The sequence below is a fragment of the Thermobia domestica genome, chromosome 18 (genome assembly GCF_964235325.1).
Source record: "Thermobia domestica chromosome 18, izTheDome1.hap1.1, whole genome shotgun sequence".
NCBI lineage: Eukaryota > Metazoa > Arthropoda > Insecta > Zygentoma > Lepismatidae > Thermobia > Thermobia domestica.
The window spans coordinates 12,857,115-12,874,398 of record NC_137471.1 but is presented as its reverse complement, the minus strand read 5'-3'; the positions used below and the strand labels follow the sequence as shown (position 1 = coordinate 12,874,398).

At 35.7% G+C, this 17,284-nt stretch overlaps 2 non-coding genes across 2 annotated transcripts; one reads left to right on the top strand and one right to left on the bottom strand.

Annotated features, from left to right (window-relative positions):
• Nucleotides 1-13,934: 13,934 nt before the first annotated feature.
• Nucleotides 13,935-14,006, bottom strand: TRNAE-CUC (transfer RNA glutamic acid (anticodon CUC)). Its single transcript has one exon. It is a non-coding gene; the product is annotated as a tRNA-Glu (tRNA).
• A 571-nt stretch (nucleotides 14,007-14,577) lies between these two features.
• TRNAD-GUC (transfer RNA aspartic acid (anticodon GUC)) lies at nucleotides 14,578-14,649 on the top strand. Its single transcript has one exon. It is a non-coding gene; the product is annotated as a tRNA-Asp (tRNA).
• The last annotated feature ends 2,635 nt before the right edge of the window (nucleotides 14,650-17,284 follow it).

Genomic DNA, 17,284 nt, shown 5'->3' with positions numbered 1-17,284 from the left:
ATTTTGAATTGTATACACAGAGGATGTTCGAGGCAGCCTGTGATAATAATAATAATAATAATAATAATAAAAGTACATGGAAATCTTAAGTGAACGCAGTAAGAGATTTAGAATTGGGATTAAGAACACCACGTAAAGAATTTTCCAGAAATGAGACCGAATTTCTACAAAATTTACAAATAGAACGAGAAATAAGGTTTTCTCGTCTTGCCTCGCTTCTAATATACAGAGTGACCCAAAAGTAAGTATACAAACCTGCATCGATCAAGTATGACATTTTAATTTATTAAGATAATGCATTTATTTGGTTTGGTCTGCTTTGAGCTTAAAGCGTAAGTGAAAATGAATTAAGAACAGATAAGGAAGAAAATAAGTCAAAATCTGTATAGATAACAATAAGTGAATGATATAAAATGCCATAAGCTGATCAGTACGGGACGGTATACCTCAGGGGCGTCATTTAGGGGGCAGGAGGGGGAAATTCCCCCCCCCCCAAGAGTTTGAGGAATGCATATACTTTAATCGATTGTCCACTAATATACTAGTACAAAACATGAAAGTTTTTTGTTGGTGGTGATCTTGCTCCCCTCAAGCGAAGTCTGAAATGACGCCCCTGGTATACCTACCTTTGGGGCACCCTGTATATTCGCTTCTTTAATAGAGAAGTAACACAACTAAAAAAAGAATAACTTATTGTCCTAAAAGACTAGAAGAATTCTGTGGAAAAACAGCGCAAATAAAGGTTCACATCCTTCGTCGCCCTCCAGGGAGCAATTGTTTCATTTGTCAATTTATTTATTATTGAGGGGCACGGTGGCTAAGTGGTACATCGCTTATCTCTGGTGTATGTGGTCCTTGGTTCGATCCCGGGCAAGTAAGTTTGTGATGAGCAGCATTGTGTCCGTGGGTTTCCTCAGGGTACTTCCCTTTCCTTCCACTTTCTCATTCCACCAATTCTTCCATCATCATTCACTTACCTTAATCATCCTTGTCTCTGAAAGATTTCATTTCATTTATTCTTTTTTTTAATTACTGTATTTCTATTAAAATTATTAAATATTTTACGTCATGTTAAAACGTGGTCATGTATTTACGATATATTATAAAACTGTTGTAGCAACGTGTTCGATCCTTTCTAAAAATATATATTTTTAAAAAAATGTCTGAGAATTTGTTAATCAGAGTAAAAAAAAAAAAACTAGTACTTTCCTGCGTAATGCATGATCATGTAAAAACAATAGCCATTTGACGCTGTGAACAAAACGTAAGAACAATCGACAATTGTAATTTCTGAAGGATAAAACTCCAAGCAGCGTGACGGAATACTATGTGGATATGCTTCAAAGGGACATTACGTAATCCGCTCATTTCCAATGTGTCACTCACATTAAATGCGGACAAATCCAGGTGTTTTTTTTTTCCTCTCCTGTTCTTTTTCTTCGTACAGTATGTAACTGGTACGCATATAGTGTACATACACACGCTACTATATGTCTTTTATAGTTATGTAGCAGTTATACTTAGAGGAAATAACCAATGTATAGGCATTCCTTTGACAATTGATGTTATCACAAAACCAATACGTTGGGTTTTGTTACAGCTGCAATTCGTTTCTCAATGTGACTTTGCACGCTCAAAGTGAAAATCCAAGATTATTTCAAATCCTTGTGACAAAAAGCAGGGGTAAAAGTGAAGGGGAACGCGGGACGATGCCGTCCTCCCACCTCCAAAAAATATGGACGGTGCGGCGTCGCCTTAGTTCCTAAAAAATTACAATGGGCAAAAGATAGGCATGGGGACAGCGTGACGTCATGCCGCTATCTACCGTCCGCCTAGTTTTTCAGATCCACTTTTACCCCTGGACAAAAGGCAGATATTAAGGTGGATCACTACCCGGAAGTCAGTACATATTTTAGCTTATTTCCTTAAGTACTGCATAATGAAACGTTACGCATTACAAATATTGTACTATAAGATAAATTTATGTTTCAACTACAACACAAGACACTGATTCATTTGATTGTGTCTTCTGATATTTAAAAACGTAACAAATAGAAGAAAATATTTGATTCGTTTTACAATGAGCACACAAGATGGCACTTGGTGTTAGATCTTACAAGAAGTGCTCAATTTTGTGAAATGTTTATTTGAATGTGTAAAGTACTTTAAAAGTAACGATCTTATTACGAAATAGATATATTATTTGACCGTTTTTGGTGCTATGTTTCATATTTATTTAAATATTAATTCATATTTAAGGAAACAGATTTTGAGACGAAACTTGCGCAGAACGCCATAATGCGTTGTTGCCAAATTTGTACGTTTAATTCCTGGATTCTAGTATTATAGTTCGAGAAGCAGAACTTAGCTGTGAATTGCAGTAAGGGCCGAAAACTAATTTCTCCAGTTAGTATCGACGCAGAATTCCATGATTACTTCCTTTATTATCTGGCACCAGTAAGCACTCAACACTACCTGGCAACGCTACACTATTCAAGCAGTGTTTGGCATAGCACCTAGAACACATAGTGATCCACCTTAAACTGTACATATTCTTTTCTACAATTCCTTGTAATGAAATGAAATGATAACAAAATATTTGAGTTTAACGTCCTACGATCATACCGTTTAGGGTAAGGAAGACGCTGATGAAAGCAAGTGAATGATGATGGAAGATTTGGTAGAATGGGAAAGTGGGAGAAAATAGCAGTACTATTGAGAAAATAAACAGGGACGATGTTGTCTACCACAAGCTTGCTTAGCCCGGGATTGAACCAGGGACCAACACACTAAAAGTGAACCATCGTCCCCCCCCCTACAATTTCTTGTAACAAGACTATTTGCCCTGATTTTTTTTTTTTTAATGCTAAGATCTAAAAATGGCGATTTGTTGATAAATTAAACACTTCTATCACTGTAGTTCTCTTGAATCTAGCTAATTAATATTTCGAATTTTAAAAGTGTAAAACCTCTCTAATTGGCTATCACGATGGAGAATGTGTCCAACGTATAGGCTATAAAACAGGGCGTTCAACAATTCATGCAACCTCCATGGAAAACTACACAATTTACAACTGCTTGAAGTGGCTCTCTCATTCTGAACTTCATTCTGGACAGACAGTGTTGAATTCAGGCATATTCAAAGGGGGATGATCCCCCCTAAGATATATATGCGCCCCCCTAGCAAATTTATACACTTGCATTGAGATATTTGCTTTTTTCTATTTAGTTTTTTTTTTAAATAAAAATCTTTCAAGCAAAGATTTTTGTTTTTTAAAAGAAAATTAGTTTCTTCTTTTGCCCGACCTAATTGTTCTAATTAACAAACCGCTTACTCGTAGAAAGACGAAATTAAAATAAAAACTTGGAAATGAGATACAGACGGACACAAACGCTTTACAACATTAGTTAGGGCAAAATTGCAGTATATTGATTATTGCAACAGACCAGACAATAACAAGTCACGAGTTTTGTTGCGACAGATTCCTGATGCTCTGTTGCAATTTAGAACAGACCCTCCTTAATTTTTCGTTGCCCTCCTTGTACAAAACTTTGAATTTAACACCGAGGAGAAACATGTTTAATCAGGGGCGGATCCAGGACGGACTGAGGGTGCAGTGGATCGTAAAACTGCTACTTAGAGCTACTTTTAAGAGCTCCAAACTCTGGGAAGGGTTTTACTTATATATAAAATAAGAAAGTTTACTCTTCGGGGGGGGGGGGTCGCCGCGATCGCCCCCTGTGTTTAATCACGCTGTTAAACGCCCTTTGAATGTTTCTTGTGAGATGACATCGACATAATGACTTGAAAAGCCGAAATGCTAACTGGATGATAGGGAACATTGTAATCTAGTGGTTCCAATGCTAGATTGACGCCCAGCCGGGTTCAGTTCCCAGCCGATGCATCTCAATTTTCGGCATCCACCCACCCAAAGTGGTGAGGCAAACTGAGGAGTCGGCCACTAGATCTAGAAAGCTCCTGATATGTCTGTATATAGGGCGACGCAGTTCTCAAGGTTAAACGTAGTTCAACCGGTTGCTAACATGGCGTTGGAGTGGCTGAAACCCACAAAAGGGCTACTACGCCAGGTGGTTTGGTTTCAAGTCAATGATTAATGTATGAAGTAGCCCTACGGTACATCTACAATAATAAGTCGGAATGTTAAATCCGATAATCGTTTAGGTTATTCGACAATCAATCGTTACTAAGATAGTCGAGTTTTCCTATCTCCAGGCTGTAGCTTTTGAACAGCACGACTTTTATGAAAATACATTTTCAGACTTGTGGAGAACAGTATTGACACTACAATCGGAGAACCCGCACTATCTTGCAAGGCATTGCATTGATTTCTTTGATGTGTAGCAAACACGCCAGTCAAACTTTTCCACTGTCAACTTCTTTGGTTCGACCACTTCTTAACGTGTTCGTCACATTCCCTTTTCCTGAAAATTTTATCCTGTAATTATTGGTGAGTATGTATTTGTTTGAGAGCAAATATTTCAGAATTTTTCTTTCGCGTTCGTACATAATTGTGCAAACGGGTTTAGTTGATTTTGAGTTTAACGTCTCTTTTACCAGCGGGGCTACATGAGATGGGACCTACAGATTAACGTGGAATCCGAACCACATGAGCTCCCACCGAAAATCTAACCCCGGCCTCCCACGCCAAAGGCGTGTACGCTAAGCGCTTAGAAAGACTGACGTTACGCGCAACCAAAACTGAGTAAAAATGAAAATAACAAGAAAACCATTATATTTAGCTCAAAAACGCACTAGGATTAAATTGTAGAAGACAATATGACAAACAAAATGAAAAAGTTTGGATGCTCTATCTCCAGTGGTTACGGAGTTATAGTGAATAATAGAAACGGCTAAAATTTCGGCTTTCTCTCCTCCTCCTCCCCTCCGGTCTGGCATCCGGCATTTTTGTGATCAGTGATGGGTATATATTAAAAAAAAATATCGGATGCCAAATTGTTACATGATTTGCCCTAAAACTCGAAAAGGAGAGCACTTTATGGCAAGTTGATGCCTAGACCAGTGTTTCTCAAAGTGTGGGTCGCGACCCATTGGTGGATCGTGGACCGGATTTTTGGTGGATCGCGAGAAGTTTTTCCTTTTAATTATCAAAATTTTATTTGATGCAGAAACATATGTTGTAAAGTAAGTACTATTCAGGAAACGAAAATTGGAAGTGTTTGTTAATGAGGTGAAGAGTAAGTGGTTACTCAGACTCAGAGAGCTTTGCCCTGTTCTATAGTCAATAGAGATGCTTGGTTTGGATGGAAAGAGAATGGGTGAGTCAAAATCTGTTAAGGGGTAGGACATTGCGTTGGGAATAGTCTTAGATCTGTATTACCTTTATATGGAAAAATTAGAAATATGATTTACAAAATTTAATTGGTTTGAAATACACCACCAAAGCGTAGAACGACAATGTGTATTTGAATAAAAGTAGGTGGGCCACAATATATATATATATATATATATATATATATATATATATATTTAGTGTGAGTCGCGGTAACAAGTTTGAGAACCACTGTCCTAGACTATATAATGAGATGGCTAATTGAAAGCTTATTGCAAAGATATGATGAAGAGGTTAAAAGAGATGTATAGTACGTAAGGTATAGATAGAACATTGTCAAAAGTCAAGTTGTTTGAGTAACATCAATAATAATGATAAAGTATACGCATCTTCGAATTACCAGGGCGTCCCACGCGAAGGTAACGTGATTGAAATATCTCACGTCTGTGTTTGAAATCTCCAGACTCGATTTAGCACGCAACGTGACTTTTGACCTGATCACATGATGACACAGTCTGGTCCTTATGGCAAACCAGATACGTCCTTTACATTTTTAGGTCATCTTTGATGAAATTCTTGAAATTGTGAAATGGAAAACGACACAAGTCGGAACCAGGGGCGACACTTAGGTGGACAGGGAAGGGCAAATGCCCCCTGCGTTTGAGATTTATATAGATTTTTTATCAATAGAGTAGTAGGAAATCACTGAAAAATGCGAAATTTTACTTATATCATGGGGTCTTGCCCCCCCCCCCAAGTAAAATCTGAAATGACGCTCCTGGTCGGAACCAAAATGGCGCAAGCGTAAGCCCGAATCCTGAATACATAATAAATAAGGTGGACATATTAAATACATTGAAACTTAAATTTAATCTCTACCTCTGTCAATAATTAAAACAATTTAGTACCGAGAGATAATACAGGTACAACAATGGAAAGAAATTAAAGCCCTTTGTTACAACAAAAAATATTATCCTTTTAAACAACAAGCATAACATACATTATAAGGCATAAGATAAATTGTATGAAAAATTAATTATAGATTATTTAATTTTTACTCTCTTAGATTTAGTTCGTTGACTTGTAGACCCGCAAACTGGCATTTCAAACCCGAGCTCTCCGGTGAAACAAACCTTTATATATATATATATATATATAAAAAAAAAAAAAAAAAGTCAAATTTATAACGGCAGGGGAAACAACATATATAAAATACGATATTCTGCAAACTCATGACATTAAAACGATTACTCGTTAGAAAAAATGTCAAACAAGTTGGCATTGATTGTATCAATTTTGATTCAGGGAAGGGCGGGGCTGGAGGGCCCGACGACAGCGCAGCAAGGGCGTTATTTATGGAGATAATTGCCTCTCCCGAGTTCGAGACATATATACATTTTAATAAAACAGTATGCTAATACATTTTAAAAACGTGAAACTCCTTATGTCGATGGAGAGCCGTCGTTCTGTAATCCCCTCTATACAAACCTGAAATTACAGTACTGGAGGCAGGCCGGTAGTCAGCCCAAAAATGTAGGGGGGCCCGGCTGAAGTTAGGGGGGCCGATCCAACCATATTGTAGTTCATCATCATATTTTAGGTCATTTGCAAGCTTACCATGAAAATTTCAGGAGGGACCAGCAAAAGTTTAAAGAGGACCCAGCCCCCCTAGACCCCCCTGGATACGGGTCTGACTGGAGGGCGAGAGTAGTGTCCGCAGGCACGTCAACGGAGGTGGGTATAAGTGTATGTAAATGAAGATACGTATACAAAAAGCACTAACCAAACTGTGGCTGGTGATCTCTACAAGCTAACTTTGTATTACAGTTGCATAGTATTGACCCTGAACCACGTTTTCCAACGCTCATCCTGTGTTTAAACATAAATACAATCATAGTTGGTTTTAGCTTTCGACATTAGATCCGAGGCTTTACTCGTTTACAGATACATATTTCTAGTATATCTATTGTCAATCAAAATCACAAATGTCACCTTCACCTTCACCTTCACCTTCACCTATCGAGAGGTGTTGCATTATCAGAGTGCAGACATAGTCTGTTTCACCCATATCCTTGGAATTGTAAGCGGAGTAGCATTGTGTTTGTTGCTTAGTAGGTGTGCTTTGACCTTTTCCGGTGGAAATTGAAAAATGAGAACTGCAATAGTCATTCCCTCTTGTTGGAATATATTAGTGATGTTAATTCCGTTGCCTATGTGGGAAATACAGAGCTAAGATTTTCTAGTGATTTTTTTTTTTTTTTTTAACCACCGGAAAATGAAATGTTTAAGAAGACATGATATTATTAACCAGGTAATGATTAAAGTAAATTAAAGGACAAGACCATTATCTTGAAAAAAAATGATTAAATGTTTCAGGATATCCAAATCATTGTGCGTCAAAATTTGTTTGATGGTGAAGGGTCCATAACCATAGCGTTTATTTAGCTCTTCCATAACTTTAGTTCTATTTTTAGATAACAAAGGACATTGAAATATGAGATGATTCAGAGTTCCAACCTTTTCGTTGCACCAACAGAGAGGTGAATCTCTCCGATGAATTTTGTACAGAAGATATGGAGTAATTGCAGTGTTGAAACGAAGTCTATAATATAATATGATTTTTGACCGTGACCAAGTGCGAAGTGCATTCCAGCTGGATGATTGCAAATGGTTAGTTTGCCAATAGTATGTTCCTGGTCCACTTCTGATTTTATGTTTCCAAAGGACTGTTTGCTCCGAGATTATCTGGTCAATGTAAACTAAAAAATTGAGAGGTGATAATTTTATATTTCCTGAAATACCAGAATTGCGAGATTTTTTGGATAAATCGTCGACAAATTCATTCGGTTTTATGTCAACATGACTTAGGACGTGGATAAAATCTATGATATGTCCCATTTCAATTAATTTTCGATAAATGGATTTTATGTTTAGTATTGTCCAAGTAGATTTAATTGTCCAATGAACAGAAGAAATTGCTTGTAATACACTGTAGGAATCCGTGCAGATACATGCACGCCGAATATTGTTACGTTGAATGAGTAATAAGGCTTGTCGTATTCCAAACGCTTCACCCTCAAATACTGTAGTGGCAACTGGAAGTTTCAGTTGTTGGATAATATCAAGTTGGGGGACAAAGATAGCTACTCCAACTGGGCTATGTGCAACCTTAGAGGCATCAGTGTAAAGGAATATTGTGTCAGGATGGAATTGATCGAGAAAACTTTGCCAAATATTTTTATTTATGCGATGAGATTGATCTTTAATCTTGGTATCTACATATGAAGGCAGAATAGGTTTTATAATTGTTGTATTTGTTTCATATGCGAAACTATAGCATGGCAGGTTGGGAAGTTTTATTATTTGAGTTTGGAGATTTTTCAAAAGTAAAAATGCCTTGTATATCCATGGTAACTTAGTAACATATGGTAATTTGGTATTACGGTTCTGTACTTCTAAGGCTCCCAGTTTTTTGATTAGAGGCGAATTCATGATAGCGAGTCGAGATATGATATATTTACAGGCAAGTTTGAGTATTTTAATAGAAAACGGTAGCGTGCCTGTTTCATCCAAAATGGCATTTTTAGGACAAAAGTGGGGTTGGGAAAGTATAATTTTTAAAGTAGTGTACTGAATCGCTGTTAGTGATTTATAGAATTTTGGCATGGTAACAGAATAGATTATACTTCCATAGAGTATCTTGGCTTCAATGCATTGTTGATAAATGGTATATAATGTGTGCGGATGAATGCCCCATTTTTTAGAACTTAAGCTGCGAAGAATGTTCTGTACTTGTTTACATTCTTTTATTACGTGCATTAAATGTGATTTCCAAGTTAGTTTGTGATCAAGGTATAATCCAAGATATTTGATATTTGTTGTGCTGTGAAGCTGTGTATGAGAGAGTTGAAGAGGAGGGAAGTTAGTGATTTTCTTTTTAGTAAATACTATGTAATTTGTTTTATTCCAGTTAATTTCTAGACCATTGTTCCGGCACCAGGCTGCAATTATTTCCAATGATGACTGCAATTTCTTTCGACCAATATCCAGATCACTTGTAACAATATAAATGAGTAAGTCATCTGCGAAGAGAGAGGCTGATACAGTACCATTGAGTATTTCCAGTAAGTCCACCATGAAGATATTAAACAGTGTGGGACTAAGCTTGCTACCTTGCATAAGACCAAGAGAAGTTTGCCGAGGAGTGCTATATTTATTTATTTTGAGATAAATTTGTCTATTAATGAGTACATTATGAACAAATCTTATGAAAGCGGTAGGGATGTTCATTTTTGCCATTTTAGTTATCAATAAATCCAATTGAACTAGATCATATGCCTGTTTAAGATCAATGCTTATAGCCATGAGATATTTACCATGTTGAAAAGTTGTCCAGATGTCTAAAAGGAATGGACTAAGTGCATCTAAAGTTGACTTGTGTTTTCTAAAGCCTGTCATATTATGGGGAAATATCTGGTGGTATTCCAGAAACCATTGTAATCTGGTTAGAATTAATTGTTCTAATGTTTTTAAATAACAAGATATTAAAGCGATCGGTCTATAGCTGGTCGCTGCTCCTATGGGTTTTGTTGGTTTCCGTATTGGAGTAATCAGAACTTTCTTCCACTGTGAAGGGATTTGTGAAGTTTTCCAGATGGAATTATAGAAATTTAACAATGCACAGATTCCCTCCGACGGAAGATTCTTGAGGTGTTTATAATGTATTCCATCAAACCCTGGAGATGAGTCTCTTTTTACTGATTGGAGTACAGTGGTAATTTCCTCAATAGTGAACGGAAGATCACAAGTAGAGTGTGACGTCGAAGAAAAATATTTTACAAGATCTAACCTGTCATTATTTACAAAAGGTGGAGCCAGATTCTGATGAAATTCTTCGATCCAAGTATATCCACTGAGTTGAATATTACTTTGTTCAGTTTTAAGAGATACACTCTTTTGGTATTTGAGATATTTCCAAATTTTTGTTTTCGGGGTTTGGTATGACAAATTATTGCAAAAATCTTGCCAATGTTGATGTTGTGTTTGTCGCAGTATTCTTTTTGTGAGGGCATTTGCTTTCTGATAAGCTAGAAAATGATTTTTTTCTTTAGTGTGAAGAAATAATTTCCAAGTCCGCTGTCTGAAGTTAACACTTTGTTGACATTCTTGAGTCCACCAGGGAGGTTTGGCTGGAAGACTACAAATACGTGATGATTTCGATGGAAGAACCGGCTGCACTTTTGAATGATGCACCGCAGCTTTTAGTAAAATATCCAAACTTCGTGCTGCTTCTTGCATATCAGGAGTAATAGTAGGAGTTGAAAAGTTATTTTGAAATTGTGAAGCAATGAAGCTGCTGTATTTATCCCAGTGTAATTCCGTAGATATATGTTGCAAGAAAGATTTGAAAGGTAAAGAGTATCCCTGAGTTGAAGTAGGTATTTTACAAACTGGCACCTCAGTAATAATGGGAAAATGATCACTACCGAGAGCATCGTAAAAAACATGCCAGGAGGAATAAATAAAGTGTTTTGTTCGTACCAGCGAAATATCAGGTGCGCTTTTAAAGTTATAAGAAATACGAGTAGGTGTACCATCATTGAGAAGAAGATAATCACCTGTAGATAAGGCAGTGATTAGTTTGTTGCCAGCAGAATTGGTACATGCACTACCCCACCAAAGTCCTTGGGTGTTAGCATCACCAGTAATGATGTCAAAATTATTAGAATGGAATAACTCCTGCCAGAAAGACACATCAACAGTAACAGAAGAGGGAATATAAATGTTAGCAAGATTAAAATTTTGCACTTGTATTCCTAGGACTTGGATATTAGGAGGTTTATTGCGGATTTTTACTAGTATTTCTTGATAGAAAAGGTCGTGACGTATACCTATTGCTATTCCACCATAACCATCCTCTCGCAGTTGCTCGATGAACTTGTAATTTTTTAAACGAAGCATCAAATGAGGTTTTGACCAAGTCTCCTGTAACATGATCAAATGTGGATGAAATATATTGATTAAGTATAGTAGGGCGTAACCCTTCCCAGTTGCACTCTGCATGTTCCATTGAAGAACTACTAGATTTTCGTAAGTATCGGAAGCCATGATGAAGTTATTTGGTGGAAAGAACACTTGTAATTTGTTGAATTAAAGTATCTAGAATTTTGGGATTGGGGTCAGCGGTAAAAGTGACAGAAGCGGTAGTCAATATTTGTTTTATTGCTTTTATTTGATTATGGAGAATATCATTATGGCGAGATAATTCACGAATCTGATCATTAGTAGAATTGTCATTATTATGAAGGAAAGTATAATTCTGGCGATTGTTGATTGGTCCAGTTGAAGGCTCTGCACTATTATGTTCAATGAGTTTGTTGTCAATGGATGAAGCTGATTTTGATTTACTAGATGATGCTTGCATGTCAGGAAATCTAAATTTGTCTTTATTGCGAACTAAACCTTTAAAATCCGGTTTAGATCCCGGAGTGTCTAATCTTAGTGGGGGAAACATGGAAGAAGCAGAGGGAGAAGAATGCACCTCAAAAGGTATTGAGGAACTTCTTTTACTATCGAAAGATGATTGAGATGGAGTAAAGTGATCATCTTGCAAACCTTTTCTTCTTTTCCCGGGAGGAATTGCAGGAATAATAGAAGTAGAGGGTGGTTTGTTATGTAAGTTCACTGATTGAGAGAATACATTGTCAACAGGGGAATGTCTAGTAACTTCACTGTACAGAGCCGTAGTATTCGTGACATTAGATGAATTTGATTTATTATTAATCGTTAACATGTTAGCTTCATTAAAAGATAGATGTAGGTTGGCCATTAATTGGACAATTCTTTTTTGTCTCAATCGTTCGGGACACTGAGGGAAATCTGCTCTATGATTAGACTTGCAATGATAGCACTGTGTAGGATTGGAACATTCAGTTTTAGCATGATTTTGACCACAGTTTGTACATAGTTTTATGCCTGCTTTACACGTACGGTTCGTGTGACCGTATTTTAAACATCCATCAAGGCACTGTCGAATGGCTGGAATATATGGTTCTACAGGAAGTTTGAGAAAGTATAATTTTACTTCTGATGGCAATTGTTGTGAATTAAAAGTTAGAATAACTGTTCTAGTGGGAACTTTCTGGTTATTATTTCCATTTCTAAGAATACGGCGCGCAGAGATAATTGGTATCTCAGAATCCAAGTCCTGTAGTAAGTCATCTGTTGAAACGTCAACATCAATGTCTTTCACAACTCCCGTAGAATACAGAGCGTGATTTGGAATATAGGACGACCAGTCTTGTGTTTTATGGATTGGGTGACTCATAAATTGATTCGCTTCAGTTCCTGTGTTAAAGTGAATTTTTAAAAGGTTTCTTCCAATTGTTTGAATTTTGTTAATGCCAGGGATTTCTGCTAAATAGAGTTTCCGACTTATAGACATAATATGCTTTCTCCCAATTTCTCCATTGTTAGCTTTTAAAAAGATAAAATATGGGGCAGAATGATGATCACTATATAGATTTACATGATCATTATGTTTCGAAAAGTTTTGAAATTCCTGTTTCTTATTTTGAATTTTATCTATGATTGGAGTTAATTCAGTTCCCTGAATGTTTTGAACTTCTTTTGTACTTATTTCCATTTCATTTGATATTTCCATTGAGTCTGTAGAGATAGGGATGATGTTAGTATTTAAAACTTGAGTTATTTGGGGGCCATTTGCATCTGTATGAGGCTCCAATGGATGGAGACAATTGATCATGAAATGATATGTTTATTTAAAATGAGATTATGTGTTGAAAAAAGCTACACCTAAAAACCAAACAAACACAATATTAATAATTAATGTCACAATTAAAGCAACAATGGACAGATCTTACCGATATCAGAAAATATTAATTGCTCAGAATGTATCGTAAACTAAATACACTTTCTTCTTCTTTTATATCACAAATGTCTTCTTCACCATATTTGATAATATCAATTTCTTCTAATTTCGATTCGAAAAATGTTTTAATATTCTTTTAGATTTTAATTTAAAGATCATCTGATGCAGACCGGTATGCCTCTCACCATCTTCCAAGAATCGTGTAATGCGACTGTTCAGCTATAAAATAGCGGCGCATTACAAAATAATGGCTTAAGTTATTTTTGTCATTCAAAAAACTGGGGGACCTAGTCCCCCCGGCCCCGGGCTAGATCCGTCACTGGCGAGACTAAGTATATCAGAGAATCTCCCCCCCTCCTTCGAAACAACCTGAAATGACGGTACTTACTGCTTGTTTGTGTTCAGAGATGTACATGTTCTTCACTAACGTAAATAAGATCACTTAAACCTGACAGCGTGAATTAACATATTCTTTTATCTTTAAATTAGAAAAAGAAATAACCCAATACTCATGATTTGCTTCCATGGATAGTTTCTGTAGAAGCAAAAGCTGGTCGTCTTCAATGCCGGGAAGTTTCATAGGCCCTATGTTTGAGGTATGTGGCTCATATGGGAAGAATGAATTCCTATTGTAAACTTTAGTACGGTTGTATATACATTAATATTATAAAGTATAATAATAGTAATTATGATCTACTCTTGAAAAAATATTTTTAAAAAATAAAAAAAAATTCCGGCACCGGGAATCGAACCCGGGCCTCCTGGGTGAGAGCCAGGTATCCTAGCCACTAGACCATGCCGGATCACAGCTTTGGGAAAGTTTTCTGGAACATAACAAGGACGTTTTTTCTTTTAAGTGAGCTAAAATCGATTGAGTTGTATCTCCGCTTTTACCCTTTATGTTCTAGATTTTCTTTAACTACATTAGTTCAACAGAAGGATAATTTTACTGTGATATCTACATGATTAAGACAATGTAAAGAAAAAGGTAAAGACAAGACAATTGATTCGTCAACCAGGCGGGGGATGAACGAAGGGCACGTCACGTGTAAATAATATTCCTAATTAATATCTTTTCCCCAATAACCTATCTTACAAGTGTAGAACTTTTTTGTTGTTCTTAATGACCTGAGCGCAAGGAGGATAGCAAACAAACGATCAAACCAGAGTAACAGAGTACGTACAGTTAAAAGACTTTCTTCCCACTCGAGTCCTGTTTCTGATACGAAGTAATAGCCCTATATTGCGACATAGTAAGGTATGAATAATTATATTCTCACCTAATTCTTACTTGTTATTAAGTTAATCATTACAAGAGGACAGAGAAAGTCTTGTGGTGTGTGATCAGCAGCATTTTCAAACATAAATATCCAGTCCTCGGTAGTATAGTGGTTAGTATCCCCGCCTGTCACGCGGGAGACCGGGGTTCGATTCCCCGCCGGGGAGGATAACTTCTTTTTTTCATTTTAAATTTTGTAACTTTATGATTAGTTATCTTAATAACATTTAAAATTATCTGTTAAATTAAGAAATAATGCACATTACTTGAGATCTTTGTTCTTTCCCCAGGAGGAAAGGTTTATGAATATTCTTTAGACTCCCTTCTTCATAGGGCACGCATTTCAGTAAAAATGTAATGATGAAAACCATAAGATAACCCTATTCTTAGCAAAAATAAAATAAAATAAATGAATAAACTAAACCCTCTTACGATACGCCGTTTCATTAAGACAAATATGATAAAAAATTAGCTTCACGTAGTTAACATGTTCCAATATTCATGTCAAACGGATCAGCCGATTTCCTTTCGATTCGATCACAAACAGCAGGACAACGTCCCTTTCAATGTGGAGATACAAAATATAACGGGTGTCCCAAAATTCACACAAGGAGTAGTTTTGATAGAAAACAGGTTTATAATTTTTAAAAAAATGTAAATTTTTAAATTGATTCATAAAGTATATGGTACAGGGTTATGTATAGAATAGTATATCGGGTAAATAGCCTCCACGACCTTTGCTGGCACATACGCACACTTTTGTTGACATTTTCGATGACCGTTTTCTCCGTTTGTCATAAATGTAACTGAATTTCATTGATACAGTGCTCAATTTCCTCCTATTAAGGTCCTTAGACGTAAAAAAAAAAAAATAAATAAATAAAATAAAATAAAATAAAATAAAATAAAAAATAAAAGCGTTAAATCTTATGATCTGAGCAGTCAATTCTGATCAATTTCGAGTTTCTCGAAATGTCCAATTCTTGACTACGGTGCCAAATTAATATTCCTGGACTCTCAGCAACACTCTCAAGAATTACTTCGTTTATATATATATATATATATATATATATATATATATATATATATATATATATATATATATATATATATATATATATATATATATATATATATATATATATATATATATATATATATATATTAACTTGTTGAAGGAGGCCAGTGTTTGAGATCACAAATCGATCCAGTTTCCCTATTTAAAAAATATAATAATAATAATAATAATAATAATAATAATAATAATAATAATAATAATAATAATAATAATAATAATAATAATAATAATCTCTTCAAAGTTGATGAGGTTAAATGTTTATTCCAACAATATTTTGTACGAAAGTTGCAAACTGTATCTGTGTGAACCTTCATTATTTTTAAAATATTACTAAACAATAAAAGCGTGTTGTTCTTTCGTGTAAGGCTCCATTTTTAGTAACCCTGAACTGTCAGATGTTATGCTGTCTTTATTTATTTATTTATTTATTTATTTATTTTGGTTGGCAACACCTTATCGCACCAGGCTCGTAGCCAGCCCAAAAAAGTAGAGGGGGCCCGGTAAAAGTTTGAGAAGGGGAGTGATTTAACCATATTATAGTTCATTTCCAAGCCTACCGTGAAAATTTTATGGGGCGCAGTAAAGATTTAGGGAAAATCGGCTTCCCTAGCCCCTCGTGGATGCGGGCCTGGTTGCAATAATAGAATACGGTTTGAAATTCTTGAAATGAGTAAAGGCAATGGAAGATATTTTGTGCATCTAGCAAGAAACATATAATTATACACAGAAATGAGTAGGATTGGCAAAGTTGAATTTAATTTGGTAAATATAATTTGCAAGAATTTCACTGGTTTTAAGTCAGTTTGAAAATTTTCCTCAGCGTAATTTTTAGAAGGGCAAAAAATAATTTAGGGGGGCAGTGCCCTCTCTAGCCCCTCTCTGGCTACGGGCCTGTATTGCACGAATGGCTCAAAATTAAAATCTTGCGTGAATTTTGGAACACCCTACACAAAAAAGTCTCCTTTTCCCCTAAAAACGGGGATTTTGAAAAATGCTGGGATGTGTCCGCTTATTATTATTATTATTATTATTATTATTATTATTATTATTATTATTATTATTATTATTATTATTATTATTATTATTATTATTATTATTATTTCAATAAGGAGCTTATTACCTCTCTTCCAAAATTCAGTTTTCCCATGATGCAACTACAAAGAACAGACAACGCTTTGAATGTGATGAAAAAAATATTATTATTTATTATTAAGTATTCTGCCTTTTGGTTAATACTCTGCCTTTTGGGAATAATGTTTTTTTTTTTTTTTTCAATTGTAGATTTGGGCCGGAAAAAAAATTCTTCCACATTTCTCGATCTTCAGCTTCCTCTTTTAACTCCCAATATTTTCTTCTATTTTCCAAATCATCAATTAGTTGTGTTCTTCTTCCTATTCCTCGTTTTCCTTCCATCTTCCCTTCTATGGCGGTATAAAGAAGACAATTTCTTTGCAAGATTGTGTCCAATCCAATTCGCATTCCTACAAAAAAAAAATGCTGGCTAGAAGGGTCCTCTTCTTTCCTATCCGTTTTACAACATCTTCGTTTGTTACTTTCTATTTTATGCTCTCTATCTTCTTCAAACACTACATTTTAAAAGCTCTCTAAATAGATTTTGGCGTTTGGGGTCTACTGTTGCACCAAGATGATGTACAGAGGAGAAAATCAGAGACAATGAGAGCTTAAAAATTGAGTTGACAGGAAGTTGGAACAATACTCCCCTT